General features: G+C 38.6%; 1 protein-coding gene across 3 annotated transcripts in view; it reads right to left on the bottom strand.

The window, feature by feature from the left end:
- Positions 1-18,853, bottom strand: part of TMTC1 (transmembrane O-mannosyltransferase targeting cadherins 1) — a 272,140-nt gene that overhangs the window by 107,205 nt on the left and 146,082 nt on the right. The gene's annotated exons all lie outside the window — the stretch shown is intronic.

Raw genomic sequence — 18,853 nt, 5'->3', positions numbered from 1 at the left:
GCATAAGTCTTCCGGGAATATAACAACGTGATAACCACTTACTCTTATATATTTATATAATATATACTTATATATATAATATATACTTATATAATATATATACTGAATATATACTTATATATATATAATTATATATATTATAATATATAATGTTATAATGTGTTATATAATATGTTAAAATATTATATATATTATATATAATATGTTATAAGTGGTTATCACATATATATTTATATATATAAATAAAAATCAGGATTTGGAAAATCAACAGTGGTGTTGCTCTGAGGGGTGTGTGTTTATATGTGTTGAGATCGAAGCTCACTGAGGAGGAAGGAGAAGGGGGAGAGGAACCTGAATTGCCATCAGACACCCCTGGCTTCAGGGGAGGGGCCCTGTCCAGAGGGTCAGTGATGCACTACACAAGATACCTGTGCAAAGCAAAGACAGAAATATCAACATAAGCTCAGTCTTGTGCCTGGAGCCTGCCCAGACAAAGTGGGGAAGAGAGAGAGAGTATGATGCCTGGAGGCCCTGGTCTCATGTCATGTTCTCTATGTCCAGCTCTGGCTGGCAAAATGGAGATGACACAAGTAACTCCCCAGAATCCTGGGCAACTCCATAGGGTGACCCGATGTGGGAGGGAAACAGGAACAATGAAACCTCCCCTCAGTGAGGATTTGGTTAGGGACCAGGATGGATTTAGCCAAGCAAGTAAAGTCAGGAGTGAATTTCACCTGTTTCAATTCGCGTTGATGAATTCACTTGTGTGAGCAAACAGAAACACAGAATCAATTAGAAGCGTTTTCATAAATTGCTTTGTTCTGGGGCTGCTGGGTGGTTTGTCAGTGAGGCATCCGACTCTTGATTTCGGCTCAGGTCATGTTCCCAGGGTCATAGGATCGAGCCCCACATTAGCCTCCAAGATGAGCATGAAGCCTGCTTGAGATTCTCTCTCTCTCTCTCTCTCTCTCTCTCTCTCTCTCTCTCTCTCTCTCCCCCTGCCCCTCCCCCACACATGTGCTCTCTCTCCCTCTCTCTAAAATTAAACAAATAAATAGTTTTGTTCCTAGGCAAGTACATATGCTGGGCCGAACTGGATGGAAGTAGTTTTCTACGTATAGCTACTGCTCAAATACTTCTGTTAAGGAGATGTTCCTCTGCCAAAATCTTCCAAAGCAGGATGCCATAGACTTATTTTTTAGTTAAGAAAAAGACAAGGTGTTTTACTTTTTCACACAGTGAGTCGCACTCACTAAAAAGTATGATTCACCTACTCACTTGGGAATGTCACAGAGGAGACAGACCTTCCCTCTGCAATCTAAAATAAGTAAGAGGAAACCACAAAAATCCCACAGTTTCACACAATAAAGATCCAAATATTTTAGAGCAGCATTTCTTAAAATAACTCACCATACTTTATCAAACAAATTACAGAGAAATATTCGGCTTGCTTCAAGTTTATAAAATATGGAGTAATAAGAAATTTCGAAGGCTTCTCTCTTAGCAGATAAAAACAACAAGAAAGTAAGATTTACTTGTACAATTGAGTTCTTAGAGGAACTACTATTACGAAGTGGATTTGAATCTGCTTATCCATCAAGGTAGTCATCCCCAAATCAAAGTATCTTCTATAAGCAAAATATGTGGTGGTATCTGACTGGATAAGACCCACTTCCTGCTTCTGAAACATTTAGTGATAAAAGCTGGATGGACCATTTTGTTTCATCAGAAGTCATTGAAAAGCTTTTTCCAAGTAACCGGCATGATTAAATAATGCTCTTCCCTCATCCCTAACTATGCATTCAAACAGCCGACCTACCACAGCTTAAAAGGACAAATTTAATAGACTAATAAAAGCAATGAAGGATAGAAACAAAGCCTGTGTTTTAAAATAGTTTTAAATATAGACGGACCCTGACTTCGGACGGTTCCACTTACCATTCTAGACTTTACGATAATGTGAAAGTGATAGGCATTCAGTAGAAACCGTTCCTTGAATTTTGCATCTGGATCAGTTACCGGGCTACAAATACATGGTATTGGTAATACATAATACACGGTATGGTCTTCTCTGTGATATTGGGCACAGAGCTACAGCTCCGGGTCAGCCACAAGGGTAAGCCACTGATCCACTGACAACCATTCTGCACCCACACAACCATCCTTTCACTTTCAGTATAGTACTCAATACGTTACAGGAGACATTCAATGCTTCATTATAAAATAGGCTTTGAGTTAGGTGATTTTGCCCAACTGTAAGCTATGTTCTGTGTTCTGAGCCTGCTTAAGGTGGGTGAGGCTATGCTGTGATGTCCAATGGGTTAGGTGTGTTAGATATATTTCGACCTATATTTTCAACTTGTAACAGGTTTATCGGGACGCAACTCTATTTATTGTAAGTTGAGGAAGATGTGTAGTTGTAATTCCAAGTTCAGAAATTCAGACGCCTATTATTATTGTTTCATTAGGACTGCTTTCCACCAAACAGCAACAACAACATAAATCTCCGAAGTATATATGGGAGAAGCAGTTTAATATATCTATATGAGGCTTAACAAAAAAATTAAAGAATTTGACCACATAATCACTAACTAGGAGCCATTTTTTCTCCTTGGTTAATTCTTACAAGGTAATAGGAAAAATGTTTTAGACAAAAAACACAAAGAATACAAGTTTTCCTCCAACAAGCCCTGGCCTGGAATTATTCCCCGGTGAAAACACCATCATTGTGAGGACCTAAATGTGTAATAGGCAAAAAACTAGAGTTCACTGCCAAAGCCACCCAAATCAAAAGAGACTGTGGTACGCTGTAGTGGAGAGAATTTTCAAGGCAATGCCAGAGAGCCTGACATTAATAAATGTTCTTCCTAATTAATCACTTTTTAATACCAAATGCCAGAGTCCCGAGTCACAAACTGATGAAGCCAATTTGGCCATTTCAAGTCGCCAAGTCCTTTTGTAAATACTGGTGGCCTCTGGTGATTAGACCCGGACAGGATACAAAAATGAACGCAAGTTTTAGAGAAAATTCTGCCAAAAGTGCAACCATTTATTAGGAAACAGTCACACACACTGGCTTGTCATAGAACTCAAGGAAGTCCTTTGTCCGCCAGCTCTCCTACAAGGACCACCCATGAAGGGAACCATATTCTGAGGCAAGAACTACTCAGGGAAGACACACAGCACTGTCTCAGGTGGCTTCTTGTAAATCAACACCTAAGCAGGTAAAGACAGAATTTTTAGCTTTCTCCAGATACAAGAAAAACCACATGTGGAGAGATATATGTGGTGTCACTTTGGTCTTACCTTTGAAACTGCCACTTAACATACCAACGAATCGAGGTGATACTTGTTTCCCCAAACTGTAAAATTTTATGGATAGCCTTGTAGTGTCTCTCATCCCTCACCAGTCACAGTCACTGTTGTATCAAATGCCCACATACGCATTTCAAATTACAGCCTCAATACAGTGAAAGCCAAGATCCCACCGATCTTTTATTTCACGTGCCGTTGACTGGTTGTAAACCCTAACTCTCAAAGAAATGGTTTCAAAGAAATTCTTTTTTCAGGTGGTATTGACTCCTAAAGGGATAATAAACAGGAAAACTCTTTTGATGATGCTATGGTGGTGGTGGCTATTGTTTTTGAAAGTACAAATAAGGCAAAAATTTAAAAAAACGTTCAAACACTGCCCACAAATGGACTCTTAAAAGTTCACTCATCCACCTATCCTTAAATATTTAAGCCAACACTTCCCAAAGAATATTACAAGAACACTGACACTTGAAGTCCCTAATAAGGCTAGCAAATTCAAATAAATTTGGGAAATGCCATTCACTGTACCCCACATTTGGAAACTCAAAAGGCTTAGAGCACAGTCAAGGCTTTTTGAAGTCCTCCAGCAGAGAACTATGTTTAACTTTTTTTTTTTTTTTTTTTTTTAACGTTTATTTATTTTTGAGACAGAGAGAGACAGAGCATGAACGGGGGAGGGTCACAGAGAGAGGGAGACACAGAATCTGAAACAGGCTCCAGGCTCTGAGCTGTCAGCACAGAGCCCGACGCGGGGCTCGAACCCACAGACCGTGAGATCATGACCTGAGCCGAAGTCGGACGCTTAACCGACCGAGCCACCCAGGCGCCCCTTAACTTTTTAAAACCTAGTGCTTCTGAAATGCAGAATCTTTATTTAGAGTAACCTTACTTAATGACCTAGACGATGCTATTTTGAAAAATGGTGGTATAAACCGATCATGCAGCATGGAGTTAAAAGGAAAGTTTATGCCTTTGGAGTCTTTATAAGCAGTACCAAAAACTATCTCGCTGTCTACAAACAGAAAATTTTCCCTGAATCTCAGCTGTGGCCTTTATGCTACAGTCAAGACACATTTTTTTTGCTACTCATTTTTGGTAGATGTAGAATAGCCGATTGCCATTTTCTGAGTAGAAAAAACACTGTATATTTAAAGAAATGTATTAAGTCATCCACCTGGCTCTAACCAGGATAAGTCTTGAGAGCAGAAAGGTTTCTTGGCAGCTCAGAGGCATGTTTAGATCATATCTGTATTTAGAAGAATAATTCTCTCAGAGGTGGGGGGATGGAATGGGAATAAAGAAAACTGAGTTCTTCAAGCAGCTACTGGGTTTTACTCTATCTTTATTCTCCAAATTCAGCATATTGTTTGGAACCAGGGAGTGGTCAGTAAGTTAAATATCTAATATTCTGTCTCGCTGTTTTCCTCTAGGCTTTTCCTCTGTGAATGCACCTTCCTGCATCTACATATTCCCTACAAATTTGTTCTGCTTATCTCTAAACGCTTTGTTGGCTTTTGAGACCAGTTCCTATTTCTTTTTTTTTTTTATTTTTTTTTAACGTTTTTATTTATTTTTGAGACAGAGAGAGACAGAGCATGAAGGGGGGAGGGGCAGAGAGAGAGGGAGACACAGAATCGGAAGCAGGCTCCAGGCCCTGAGCCATCAGCCCAGAGCCCTACGCGGGGCTCGAACTCACGGACCGCGAGATCGTGACCTGAGCTGAAGTCGGACGCTTAACCGACTGCGCCACCCAGGCGCCCCCAGTTCCCATTTCTATCTCATAGCTATATACATGGCTGCTCACTGTGAGTCGTCATGCAACTCACCCCCTGACCTCCTCCTCTGAGAGACACAGAAAGTGCAGGAGCATCAGGGCTACTATTGGACACTTCCCCCAATTCATTTGCCTTGTCAAAGTATCCTTGAAAACTTTCCCATCCTCAACAATGGTGCTCTTGGTTAAACATGGTCACTGATTATTCAATCATTCAACAAATACACACCGTTGCCGCCTCTTTTAGAATCTCTTTGGGCATCGTGCTTATAAGCAGTCGCTTCAAGAATTCAGCAATTACTTCTATCTCCTGGTTATTTTCCAGGCACTATTCTAGGTTCTTTGGAATGCATCAGTTGGCAAAACAGACCAAAAAAAAATCCCTGCCCTTCTAGGGAGGGAAAAAGAAAGAGAGCAAGAGAGCCTGATAAAGGGTGTGTGCAATATGTGGTGGGCAAGAAGTGGGTTGTGATTCTAAACATGGTGGTGAGGGCATTCCTCATTGAGAAGCTGGCAACCAAGCAAAGGCTTGCAAGAGTTAAAGGAGTCCATAAAACTCACTTCATAGCAAAAGAGTTCGGGAAGGAACAAGAGAGATGATGAGGTGGGGCCAGAGCACACAGAACCTTTAGAGCCGTTATAAAGGTTATGATTTTTACTTTGAGAGCAATAAGGAGCCACTGAAAGATTTTAAGCATAAGAGGGACAGGCTCTGATTCACATTTTTAAAGAATCATCTGGTCACTCACTGTGTTGAGAAAGTCTGGACCAGCGGCATAAGGGTAGAAGTAGGGAAGACCAGTGAAGCAGTTCTGGCAATAACCCAGGTGACAGATGGTGGTGGTTTGGACCAGGATGGCAGCAGTGAGGGTGGAGAGAAGTGGTCAACTTCCAGATGTATTGTGAAAATATGGTTGCCAGTATTTATTGACAGATTGGATCTGATACTGGAGAGACAGACACACAGAAGAAACGATGAAACCTCAAGAATTTTGGCTTGGGCAACTAGTAGAATGCACTGAGATGGCAAACATCATTAGGGAAGCAATGAATAGGCAAGTTCAGGAGTTAAATTTTGGAATGTTGACTTTGAGACATCCGTGTGGAAACGCACTTGTATAGATAGCACTTCCTTCCTGAACAACGGCAGGTACCATGTACATTACTTCATTTATGTTTATTAGATTCAAAAAGAAGATTGAAGACCTTACCACCAACATTTTAATGTACAACAACATAAATATATAAACATTTAAGCTCATATTACAAATATGCTTGCTTTCTGGTATTCTGCGCTGCCTCTTTAGGCAAAGCATATGTTAAAATAAGTATGCCTAGGTTTGTGTGAAGGGAAGGGGTTACTCTCCCCAGGCTGTGTTTGTCACCACTGTATAGGCTTTATTGGCATTGTACTGATAGCGAACCACCTAAAGAATGTGAGTAATGGGCATTGAGGAGGGTACCTGTTGGGATGAGCACTGGGTGTTGTATGGAAACCAATTTGACAATAAAATTTCATATTAAAAAAAAAGAATGTGGCCATCAATCACTTCAGCCTCCTTTGTATTTTCCAATACAATGGCAAATTCCAACGGACCTTCTGTTCACAGGGACTTGTAGCTCCTTTTATCTCTGAGAGTCCTAATTACACATTTCATGGTTTTCTTACAAAACGATGCTCCTTTAAATAGAAATTTCATGTCCTGAATGGAAATAGAAAGGACAGAATGACTCTAGGAGTTACGAAAATGTCTTTTGACCTTGGTAAAAGTTTAAAACAATCAAAAGCATTGCAAGTCTTAGTAGAAACAAGTTGCTTTTATGAGAGTATGAATCATTAAGAGAAATTAACATGTTAAAAAAGTGTTAAGATTATAGGGGTGCCTGGTTGGCTTAGTCAGTAGAGCATGCAACCCAGTCTCAGGGTTGTGAGTTTGAGCCCCACGTTGGGTGCAGAGCCTGCTTAAAAAATTTTTTTAATTAAAAAAAATTTTGAAGTGTTAAGATTATCACTCAAAAGGTGTCAATTATTCTGAGTAAAAGCCTATAATAACATCAACTATGAGATCTTGCCAAGAATCATAAAGTATACATTCAAGAAAAAGAACTACAGCTGTTACTGACATGCTTGAAACTCCTTTTTCCATTATGCAACTATCTAACTCTTCCATTAATAAATCCAGTGACTCTTCCAACTGAGGTATAAACATCAAAAGGGTAGGTAAGCCATTTTCTTATTAAAGAGTGTGGCTTGTGAAAACATAATTGCCTGGTGAAGGCAAAGAATAAAACAAATTATTTAATGATGTGGAAAAACTCCTACCAGGCCTAGATCAAAAGCCAAGCAGAGCACCCCAGGTACATTACATAGAACATGAGAAAGAAGGATTTGTATAAGGTTCCGATCCTGTACAAGGAGAACAACTTCACACGTGACTTATTAATAATGGACAGAAAGGAATGCCTGGGGAAGACTTTGCTCAAGGGCCTCTGATTTTTAAGTAGCCACTGAATAAAAAGGTGCATTTCTAGTGTCTATTTTGCTCCAATGGTCACCACCGAATGGAATGGAGAAATCCAGCAATGACAGGAAAAGGTTTGAAGAACAGCAACAATAAAAGAAAATGATTTCTTTCTTATATCCTGTCTATTTTACTAAACTCTCAAAAACCTTTAAGGACATCCACTCTATCTCTATAGTTTGGACGTTTAGATGATAACTCCAATATTCACTTACAAATAGGTCAGTGATATTTGCCACGATTTTCTTCCCTTAATAAACATTCATTTATTATTATTATTATTATTATTATTATTATTTTTACTAAGCGTTGTTTTATGTTAGGATTCTGCCCTTCTGTTACATTTCAACATACCTACTTACAAATTCCAAAATATGCTGAAGCATTAAAAACTTGTATGTTTACTAGTAAACATACTAGTAAAAACTAGTATGTTTCTACCATTAGCTCTTAGGTCAAGAATTTAATCTCTGTTACATAGGATGGGGGATAAAACGAGGTTTGGTGGGCGGGGGGTGGGGGTGGTGGGAGATTAATCTTCAGTAGCATTACAAGTATTTTTTTTTATCGTGAAAAGCATGACTGTATATTGAAATATACAGAATCAAAAAGTCAGTCCAGCTGGATTATGTTTATTTGGTTTTTGGTTTTAGTTTTTATGATTATTCTTACAAATAAAGATGAGAGACCTAATTGTGCTTCTGACTTTAATCTGTGACAATTTCATGATGGTGGTGGTGATGATGATGACGATGACGACGACAAAGACTACAAGGACAGCTGAGAGGTATTCTGGGTTTCCCATGTGCCCGCCACTGTGCCAAATATCTTATGTGGCGTGCTCCGGTTAACTACACAATGACCCTACACCATGATGTAGGAACATGGCTGGATGAGGTGAGCCCACCCAGTTGGTCAGTGGAGAGCCTGGCCTTAGATTCAGGTGAGTGCTGCTAATCACTCTACTCCAGACTCCCTCCTCCCAGTCTCAGAAACCCTTGATCTAGAACTCAGAGCAGCTTTCTCCCATGTGCATACCTGGGCTGCCTCCAATATGAAAGGGACTGGCTCCCATTTGAGGATGACAGTCATGCATTGCAAGTAGACTACCAAACAGAAATTGAGACGGAACATAAGTCAGAATTTGTATCACATACAGCAAAGTGATGACATAAAAGGATGTGGAAAGGGGCGCTTGGGTGGCTCAGTCAGTTGAGCATCTGACTTTGGCTCAGGTCACAATCTTGCAGTTGGTGAGTTTGGGGCCCATGTCGGGCTCTGTGCTGACAGCTCAGAGCCTGGAGAACACTTCAGATTCTGTGTCCACCTCTCTCTCTGTTCTTCCCCCACTCACAGTCTGCCTCTCTCTCTCTCTCTCTCTCTCAAAAATAAAGATTAAAAAAAAAAAGGATGTGGAAAAAGGCAGCTGCAATGGATCTTTCAGTATTTCCATCTTACAGTGAGGTGCAAATCTAACTTTTCTAATTTCCAACACTACATCTGATGAAGCAGGAAGCTTATGTTCACATTTTAATCAGAAAAATAATATAAACAAAAATTTCAGCTTTGGAGTATGGCCTAAGGGGCCAAAGTTGACTATAGCCACTGACCTGAAAAACTATGCCACTAAGGAATAAGATGCTATCACCATGGGTAAAACAGTGGCAGGTGGAAAAGCCAGCTGAGACCAGTGACAAAAAGCTGGATCGACTGATCTGGTCAAATGTGAGATAGAGAGACACCCTAGACAATGGCTACTCCCACGGCACTGGTGGTCAGGGACAGATGGACCATGTCAAGATATCATTAGGATTTCTGTCAGTGATTGCAATGGTCCCAAAGCAGGACACTGGATGGGTAGTAAATGGGCTAGAAAGACTGGATCTATAATAGTATGAAGAGGATTTTCATGAATTGAGGATAGAAAAGGATGGAGAACATGGTAGTCTGCAGAAAATGGGAACAGAAAAGAGAACTGTAGGCCAGAAGGAAAAAAAAAAAAAATCAATCATGGCTCAGAGCCATTCACCATTAAATGCAATCTTCATTCCTCAAGTTCAATTTTATTTTACCACTTGGCATATTAAAACAAGATGCTTATTTTACCAGGTTTCATAATGGCTATTCTGGAATTTAAAAGAGTTGTTCCACAGTGACCCATGCACCATGATAATTTAACCTATTATCCGGCTGAACTAAATGCAAAACAATATCCAGAAATCTGAAAGCTTGTTCAGTTCAGCTGCATGGGTCTGTGGTGGTACAGTCCACAGTGGCAGAGGTGAATAGTTGTGATGGACAGTGAAGCTCCTAATATTTACAATTCAGTTCTTTTCACACACAAACACACAACAGTTTTTCCATCTCCTGGTCTACTCCACTGTACTGTAATTATAAGCTGCTTCAGTTCTTTCTGAAAAAAGGTAAGAATGTCAATGAGTAAATAATCACTCTCCAAAAGCGGTTCTTATTCTAATCTTACCTCTTTGTTGAGATGCGTGGGCATTTCAATGAAAGATCTAAGGCTCACAATCTGTTTGTCCATTGGATATCTATCTGTTATGTTACTGAGAATGTTGATGGAGGTTGTGATACAGACTAGCACAGAGGTTAATCAAGGGCAAGGCTGGGGGACAGGCATGAAGGGCGGTCCCGAGATAAACATAGCCACCTCTGTAGATGAAGATATGCCCCCCCATTTCTACCAAGCTGTCACTGGAGGTCACCTCCACTGGCCAGGCTATAGATTTGTCCCCATGTAGACTTAAGAATTTGACTTGTTTTGAGGCCCCTGGGTGGCTCAGTCAGTTAAGTGGTTGACTTTGGCTCAGGTCATGATCTCACTGTTCATGAGTTCGAGCCCCGCATCAGGCTCTGCGCTGATGGCCCAGAGTCTAGAGCCTGCTTCAGATCCTGTGTCTCTGTCTCTCTCTTCCCCTCCCTGCTTGAGCTCACTTGCTCTCTCTCTCTCAAAAAAAATAAACATAAAAAAAATTTTTTTAAAGGAATTTTACTTGTTTTCCAGGACTCAGAGATATGGCCTATGATTTATGTTGGTTGCAAGGGAATGATGTGTAAGACTGGGAATAGACAGACTGGGACAAAAACTGTGACCTCTACTAAAAATGAAACAAACAGAACAAATAAACGAAAACACAGCCCTGAAAGCCACATACCTGGAAGAGGGGACCTCCACTGTCTAATGTCCATTCTTAAAGGCATCTCATGGTTGAGGTCATTATGGGAAAGTCAGGTATCACTAAATTCTCTCTTTTTTCTTCAGGTTTTACTTTTACAAGTCTGCCACAAGATTATAAAAGATATTTAAAATAGCTTAAAATGTCTAGACACCCTGTGAGAATGTAATGAAGAATCAATAACAAATAAATTACTCTTAAATATGATTTAGTGATATTTCCTCTGTAATGCAGGGAAATCACATTAGAGAGCAGGGGAAAAGGGCAACTCTAAAGAGTAGGACCAACAGTATTGATTCCTTTAAACAATCCAAATTACACGGGCTGCTTTCCAGATATACATCACTATTGTAAGTCAACAGTCTAACATATAGTCTGTAAGAGGAATAATGAAAAACCTAGGTGCATTTTCAGCCTATGGTTCTCCTGGTGCATAAACAGTCACTATTCATCACAAAAAAAAAAAAAAGAACAGAATAATAAGCCTTCATGGTTTAAACACTCTTTCTCTACTATACATACTTCCCAACAGAGTGATTACCCTCAACACAAAGAGTAAGAGCAAATTAGTTCACTTTAAAGTTCACTGTTAAAAAGAATTCAATGCAATAATGAATTTGTAGATTGTTCTGTACGTCATGTAATGTAAGTTCAAATGCATTTTTGGTGAATAAAGGGTGTGAATGGGAGGCGGAGATGGAGGGGAGGCACAGAATACGGCAAATTCTACATTTAAATTTGCAAAGATGCCAAGTATATTCTTTTATGATAAATAATAAACTACTCCTTGAGTACAGTGAAATATGTACTTGGTATGTCTTATGCCATGAAATCAGAGCAGATTAGAAACAATCTCTAAATTCATCCCGCTGTTACTGCTACAGAAAGAAAGCTTAGCTTTAGCTTCTGTGTCCTAGCCCTCCCACTCAGTAGTAGACAAGAGTGTGTCAGAAGTCGAACATCTACTCTTCGAGCTGCTTCCTGCAGGAATACTCCCGACTGCGTGTGGAGGTGGCCTGGAAGAGTCTGCAATCTGTAATGGCATATGACTTAACTTACTTGCATAAAGAATTTGTTTTTGTTTTCAGCAAGTGTAAAAATGTACAAGAACAAAATGTTCAAAGAAGGCCTATAGAGGGTGGGATTGGGGAGCAGGGTGGGTGGGGATTGGGAAGTAACACACCTGCTGTTTTATTCATTACAAGTGTTAATTTTTAGCTTTGTAAAGTCAATGGTTAAAATCGTCAAATAAGTGTCAATATAACTGTAACAGGGTAGATTACGCCCCCCTCCTCCAGAACCCTGGTTAACAACGAAGTAGGATGACAGAAGAAGAAAACCAGACAAAACCCACCTGACTGTCAACATAGCCACAGGCCAAGTAGAAGAAGCACAGCAGGAGAGGAGAAAGTAGTCAGAGACTTAAAAGATAGAGGCTGAATCCTATGTACACACACACACACTCCATCACCTCTTTGGCATCATTTCATTTGGCTCTACGTTTGGCCCACTCTGTGCCACCCGTGTCAGCTTAATTGGCTGTTCTGTGAACGCTCCAGGACTCTTCCTGCCACAGGACCTTGGCACTTGCTTTCCCTCTATTTGAAATGCTTTTCCCTAAATAGCCACATGGCTCACTCTTTTACTTTCTTCATGTCTCTGTTGAAATGTCACTTTATCTGAGACGCCAGCCCTGACCTCATTCAGAATGCTTATCAACACCTCGCAAAGAGTGACATATTTTAAGTATTTAAATATAAGCTCTAAGTAGACAAGATCTTTGTTCTGTTACTGCTCTAATCCTACTAACAGTTACTCAATCAACATTAAGAGAATTAAATTTGTGAAGCTAAATAGAAAATATTCTCCCTAAAAAAAAAAAGAAAAGAAAAGAAAAGAAAAGAAAAGAAAAGAAAAGAAAATATTCTCCCTGAATACAAGCCAGGGTGTCTGTTGTACAATTGAGAATTAGAGGTGAAAATTAAACAAAACAACAACAAAAAAAAATGTCCACGATTTCCTGGACTCAATGTCTAGGCCTCTTTATCCAATGTTTCCCCCGCCCCTGCCACACACACCAGTAATATATTATATGGCCTCACTACCTCAAAATTTAAGAACACTGAAAATAATTTCAACCCCCGCCACATAGAGATGCAATACACATATCAGTTGGGAATACTCTGGATGGAAAATGCCATGTTTCTTTTGCTGCCATTATTACAAACATTTTATCCATTGTTTTCTTTTAGCACAGGAAAACATCCATAAAACAGGACTTCTATTTTCATAAAAGCTTAATCCTACTGTTTATTGTCTTGGAGTCAGAGCTCTGAAGATCATGTCCTTAGTAACTGATCACCACATTGAAAAACTAGCATTATCCCCATTTTAAGAGGTTATTTACTAACTAGCATAAGAATTTGACTTTTAAGACTTTCTAGTGTGTAAGCAGATCAAGAACAGAGCACAAATATGAGCTAGATGCTAAACCTCTGTGTATGAACTATGAAAGAAGAAAATGTACAAAGTGTAGTGGCCTCCAAGAATTGCTAGAAGCTTCAGTTAATGTTTGCAAAGAACTTTCAAGATGAAAGCCACCATCAAAGAGCTAAGTCTTACTATTTCCACAGCTGGAATGCTTTGCTAATTTTTTTTTCCGGATGCATTAAAGGGATTTTGGAACAAATTCCATGAAAGAAAAGGATTAATAGCCTTCCAAAGAAGTTTCCATTCATTCATTTTGTTATCAAAGACACTCTCGAGAGGGCCAAGGCTCGCCTGTGTGTGGGGTCCATTGTCATCATGGAGGTTCATATTTAATACACCTGACCAAGATGACAGCCTACGAATACTCAATACTACCTTTAATCAGTTGGGAGAAAACCCTTACTGACACACCAAGCCAGTGCTCTACTACATTTTCTCCTGTACATCAATAACAATATGGCAGGCATGTCAAACTATGAGCTAAGGCCAGATTCTAATAAAACAAACCTCATCATGACCCCAAACAGTTCATACTCATATTGTGTGTGGTCCTTTTATAGCCTTTAAAAAAAAGTTCTGCATTCCAAAATATAATTGAACAGAGTTGCTAACTCTTTATAGTTTTATTCATTTAGATGATATATACTGAGCAAAAACAAGAAAATTTAGGTGATAAATATTGGATGTGGCAAGCTCTTGATGCTAGAAATGTGGCAGTGAACAAAAGAAAAAAAAATCTCTGTCCTCATGGGGCTTACGTTCGAGTTGGAAAGAGACGTTACATAAAATAACAAAGTTATACAGCATTTTAGAAATTGGAAGTATAGTGAAGAAAAAAGTTAAAAGAGAGAAGAGTGGAGGGTATATGATTGCATTTTAAATAGAGTACATATGGTAGGCCTTACCAAGAAGGTGAAATTTGAGCTCAAGTTTATGTAACTAATTGGCATGCTAGAGTTTCTTGAGGATAGTTATTCATACCATACTTGCTTTATCAACTTGATTTACAAAATGATTAGGAAGTGGATTACTTTAGGTAAGGTGTTTGGGGGGAAAAGAGTTTCTTGCAGAGATAAGTGGATAACTACCAGCAAAAAAAAAATGAAGCTCAATTCCCATCCCACTACATATAAAAAAATTAACTCAAAAGGGATCAAGGACCCAAATATAAGAGCTAAAACTATAAAATTCTTATATTAAATAGAGTCATAAATCTTTATGACCTCAGCTTTGGCAACGGATTCTTAGGTTTGACAACAAAAGCAATCAGTAACAAGGAGAAGGAAGAGAAGGAAGAGAAGGACGGGAAGGAGGAGGAGGAGGAGGAGGAGAAGAAGGAGAAGAAGAAGGGGGAGGGAGAGGAAGAGGGGGAGAGAGAGAGAGAGAGAGAGAGAGAGAGAGAGAGGGAGAGGGAGAAGGAAAAAAAAGAAAAGAAATTGGACATTATTAAAAACTTGTGTGCATTAAAGGACACTACTGAGACTGTGAAAAGACAATCTAGAGAATGGGAGAAAATATGTGCAGATCATTTAGCTGTTGGGGATTTAATATCCTAAATATATAAAAAACTCTTACAACTCAACAACAAAAAGACAACCCAACTGAAAAACAAGCAAAGGACTTGCATAGATATATCTCCAAAGATACACAGATGGCCAATAAGCACATGAAAAGATGTTCATCATTGGCCATTAAAGAAATTCAAATCAAAACCATAAAGATATATCTCTTCTTACCCACTAGGATGCCTTTAAACAAAGTAATGGAAAATAACAAGCATGGATATGTAGGAACCATTTGTTCCATTAATCCAGGTAGGAAATTAAATGGTGCAGCCACTATGAAAAATAGTTCCTCAAAAAGTTAAGTACATAATTACCATATGACCTAGCAATTTCATTCTTAGGTACATATCTAAGAGAAATGAAGACATAATGTCCACACAGAAACCTGTACACAAATGTTGTAATACAGCAATGCTCATAATAGCCAAAAGGTGAAAACAACCTGAATGTCCATCAACAGATGAATGGATAAACAATTTGTGGTGTATATATAGCCAATGGAATATTATTCAGCAATTAAAAGGAACTAAGTATTGGTATATGCCACAACTTGGATGAACTTCAAAATACTATGCAAAGTGAAGGTCACATATTGTATAATTCTTTTTATACGATATATCCAGAATGGGCCAATCCATTGTGACAGAAAGCAGATCAGAGTTCACCATGGGATAAGAAGGGGAGAGTTAGGAGTGATTGGTGCTTTTAGTGAAGTAATGAAAACGTTTTGAAATTAGAGAGAGCAGGAGGCACCTGGGTAGCTCAGTTGGTTGGGAGTCTGACTCTTGGTTTTGGCTCAGGTCATGAGCCGAGGTCGAGGTTTCTTGAGTTCAAGCCCTGGGTTGGGCTCTGCACTGGCAGCGTGGGGCCTGTTTGGGATTCTCTCTCTCTCCCTCTCTCTCTGCCCCTCCCCCACTCGCACTGTCTGTCTCTCTCAAAATAAATAAATAAACTTATTTAAAAAAAAGAAATTAGGGAGAACTGATAGTTACACAACATGATGAATACATTAAGTACCACTAAATTATACACTTAAAAATGGTTAACTGTGTGTTGTGTGAATTTCTCCTTAATATAAAAAAAGTTTTAATATTCAAACATATTTTTCATCAAATTTTCAGGATCATGTGTTTGTGTTTTATATTCAATAGTCCTGTATTCATTCCTGCTTTTGATGTTTGTAACATTTTAATCTTTTTAAAAAACATAGCTTTATTGACATATAGTCCACATACAATAGAATTCACCCATTTTGCATGTATATTTATTTTGGGGAGTTTTGGTGAACATAGGTCGTTTAGCAACTACCACCACAATCAAATTTTTAAAAAGCAATCAGTATCCTAAAAAGTCCCCTTAAGTCTTTTTACAGCCACATCCCCCTCTGCACATCTTTTCAGTTCCCATTCTCACATATTTTGTCATAATTCTGCCTTCTCTAGGCATTTCTAGGCAATTCTAGAAAAGGTAGAATTACAATGACAGACATTTTGTATGAACGGAATCTTACAGTAGTAGTTTTATAGGTCTGACTTTTCTTTTTTTACTATTTTATTTTTAAGTAAACTCTGCACCTGATGTGGGGCTCAAACTCACAACCCCAAGATCTAGAGTCACATGCTCCATAGACTGAGCCAGCCAGGCACTCCTGTCTGGCTTCTTTTATTTACTAAGATATGTTTGAGGTTCACATATGTTTTTTTATGTATAAGTAAATTATTTGTTCCTTTACATTTCTGAATAACTTACTATATTAAGTTTACCCATTTACATTTTGAGATCCACTGGATTGTTTCCATTTTTCAGCTATTATGAATACTTACTTACAAGACTCATATGGACCTCTTTCTATCTTTCTTTGAGGAGAATTGCTTAGCTTCATATTTAACTCTTTAAGAAACTGCCAACATTTTCCTCATCAGAATGAGGGTTCCAGTTGACCCACATTCTGGCCAACACTTAGTCTCATAAATCTATTTTTTTTTTTAATATATGAAATTTATTGTCAAATTGGTTTCCATACAACACCCAGTGCTCATCCCAAAAGGTGCCCTCCTCAATACCCATCACCCACCCTCCCCTCCCTCCCATAGTCTCATAAATCTTTTTAATTGCAGTCATTCTAGTGGATATGCAGTGGTATCTTTTTGTGGCTTTAATTAGCATTTCCCTAATGACCAATAATGCTAAGCATCTTTCTGTATGTTTATTAACCTTTGCATACCTTTTTCTGTGAAGATTCTGAACCTTTTGCCTATTTTTAATGAGTTATTTGTCTTATTTCTAAATTTTAAGAGCTCTTTAAATATCCCAGATCCAAGTCCTTCATAGATATGTTTTGCAAACACTTTCTCCCAATGTGACTTGCCTTTTGAGTGACTTAACATTATCTTTTGATGAGCAAAATTTTTAATTCTAATGATGTTCAATTTGTCATCTTTTTCTTTTATAGTCTGTACTTTACGTGTCCTAAGAAATCTTTGCTTAACCCCAGTCTGCAAAGATTTTTCTCCTATTTCCTTTTAGAATTTTTGGTATTATTTAACTCTTTTGTTTAAGACCACGAGCCACTTAGAATTCATTTATAGGTATACAGTATGAGGGAAGGGTTAATGTCACATTTTTTTTCCTTATTGATATTCCATTATTTCAGTACTTATTACTTAAAAGACTACCCTTTCCCCATTGAATTATCTTGGTCACTTTGTCAAAAATCAAGAGCATGTAAATGTGAGCTTACCTTTGGATTCTCAATTCTATTCTGTTTTCTACTTACTATTCCCAGCACCCCCCACCCCGAGTTTGAGTCACACTCTCCTGCTCCTTTACATGTCCAGAATCTGATAAAAAAAAAAAAAAAAAAAAAAAACTAGGCATTGTATGTCATACATTGTAGTGACTCTATATTCCATTCTGTTTGACTGAAATCTGCTGGTTTTACTGTTTTAATATATAATGAATTTGCCTAGACTCAAAATGAAAAATATACTTCCTCTGCAGAGAGCTGAAATTTTTGCTCAGTTTTTTATTTTTTCTTTTGCCCGAATCTCTGGGGGAATCTCTCTTGTGCCTACACAGCTTTTTGATCAGCCAGTGATTTCAACAGAGGTTATACAGTGACAACTCAGGCCAATGAAGCTTCCTCTCTGCTGACCAACCCGTGTATGGGTTAAAAAATTCATTCAAATTTGCAGCAAATAAATAAGTCTCCCCAGGCTTTCAATTTTGCTTGTGCTCCCTGGGGAGGCCCACGTTGTTTAGCAGCCAGCCACGAATGCATGCAGAGTATATTAACTCAGCCCTTCTATAGCTCTCTTGTTTCCAAAAGTTCCCCCTTAAGTTTTCTGCTGCTGTGCTATGCTCCCAAACCAAATCAGCCACCTCTAACCAGTAAATTTCTGGTTTCTTTCACACCAGCTGGTGGGGGTGTGTGTGGAACGGAGTGGGGTGGGGATGGGAAGACCCTTGGGCAAGAAGCATCTCATCCAATGCAGTAGCAGTTTTTCATAAGTAAACATTTTCAAGTTCTTTGCTGTCTTTGGTCATTTTTGAAACGGTTGCATTTGGTAATTTTTTTTCCAGCTTTATATCATTTTTTTTGAAGTGAGAATCACCCAACCAACTAAAGCAGTCGCTGTCTTTGGTCATTTTTGAAACGGTTGCATTTGGTAATTTTTTTTCCAGCTTTATATCATTTTTTTTGAAGTGAGAATCACCCAACCAACTCAGGCAGTCAGGCAGTCATTAGTGGGAGTAGCATCTTAACCATATTTTAAGCACTTATGAATATATTATCATTATCTCATTTATCATTACATGAAATCAAACAAGTTACTTCAAAATTTAGTCAACTATAGCAGGAAAAAAGTTTCTTGTTTGCAAGTATTAAATTTCAGATCCAATTTCTACAGGCTTGGTAGAACAGTAAAAGATATCATATAATTAAGGTGGCCATGATCTGTTAAGTCTACTAAGGTCTTTGAGACATAT

Source organism: Panthera pardus, unplaced genomic scaffold, assembly GCF_024362965.1.
Source record: "Panthera pardus isolate Hobbes unplaced genomic scaffold, ASM2436296v1 HiC_scaffold_6, whole genome shotgun sequence".
Taxonomy (NCBI): domain Eukaryota; kingdom Metazoa; phylum Chordata; class Mammalia; order Carnivora; family Felidae; genus Panthera; species Panthera pardus.
Note: the sequence above shows the minus strand (reverse complement) of the source record. Positions and strands in the feature narration are given on the sequence as shown.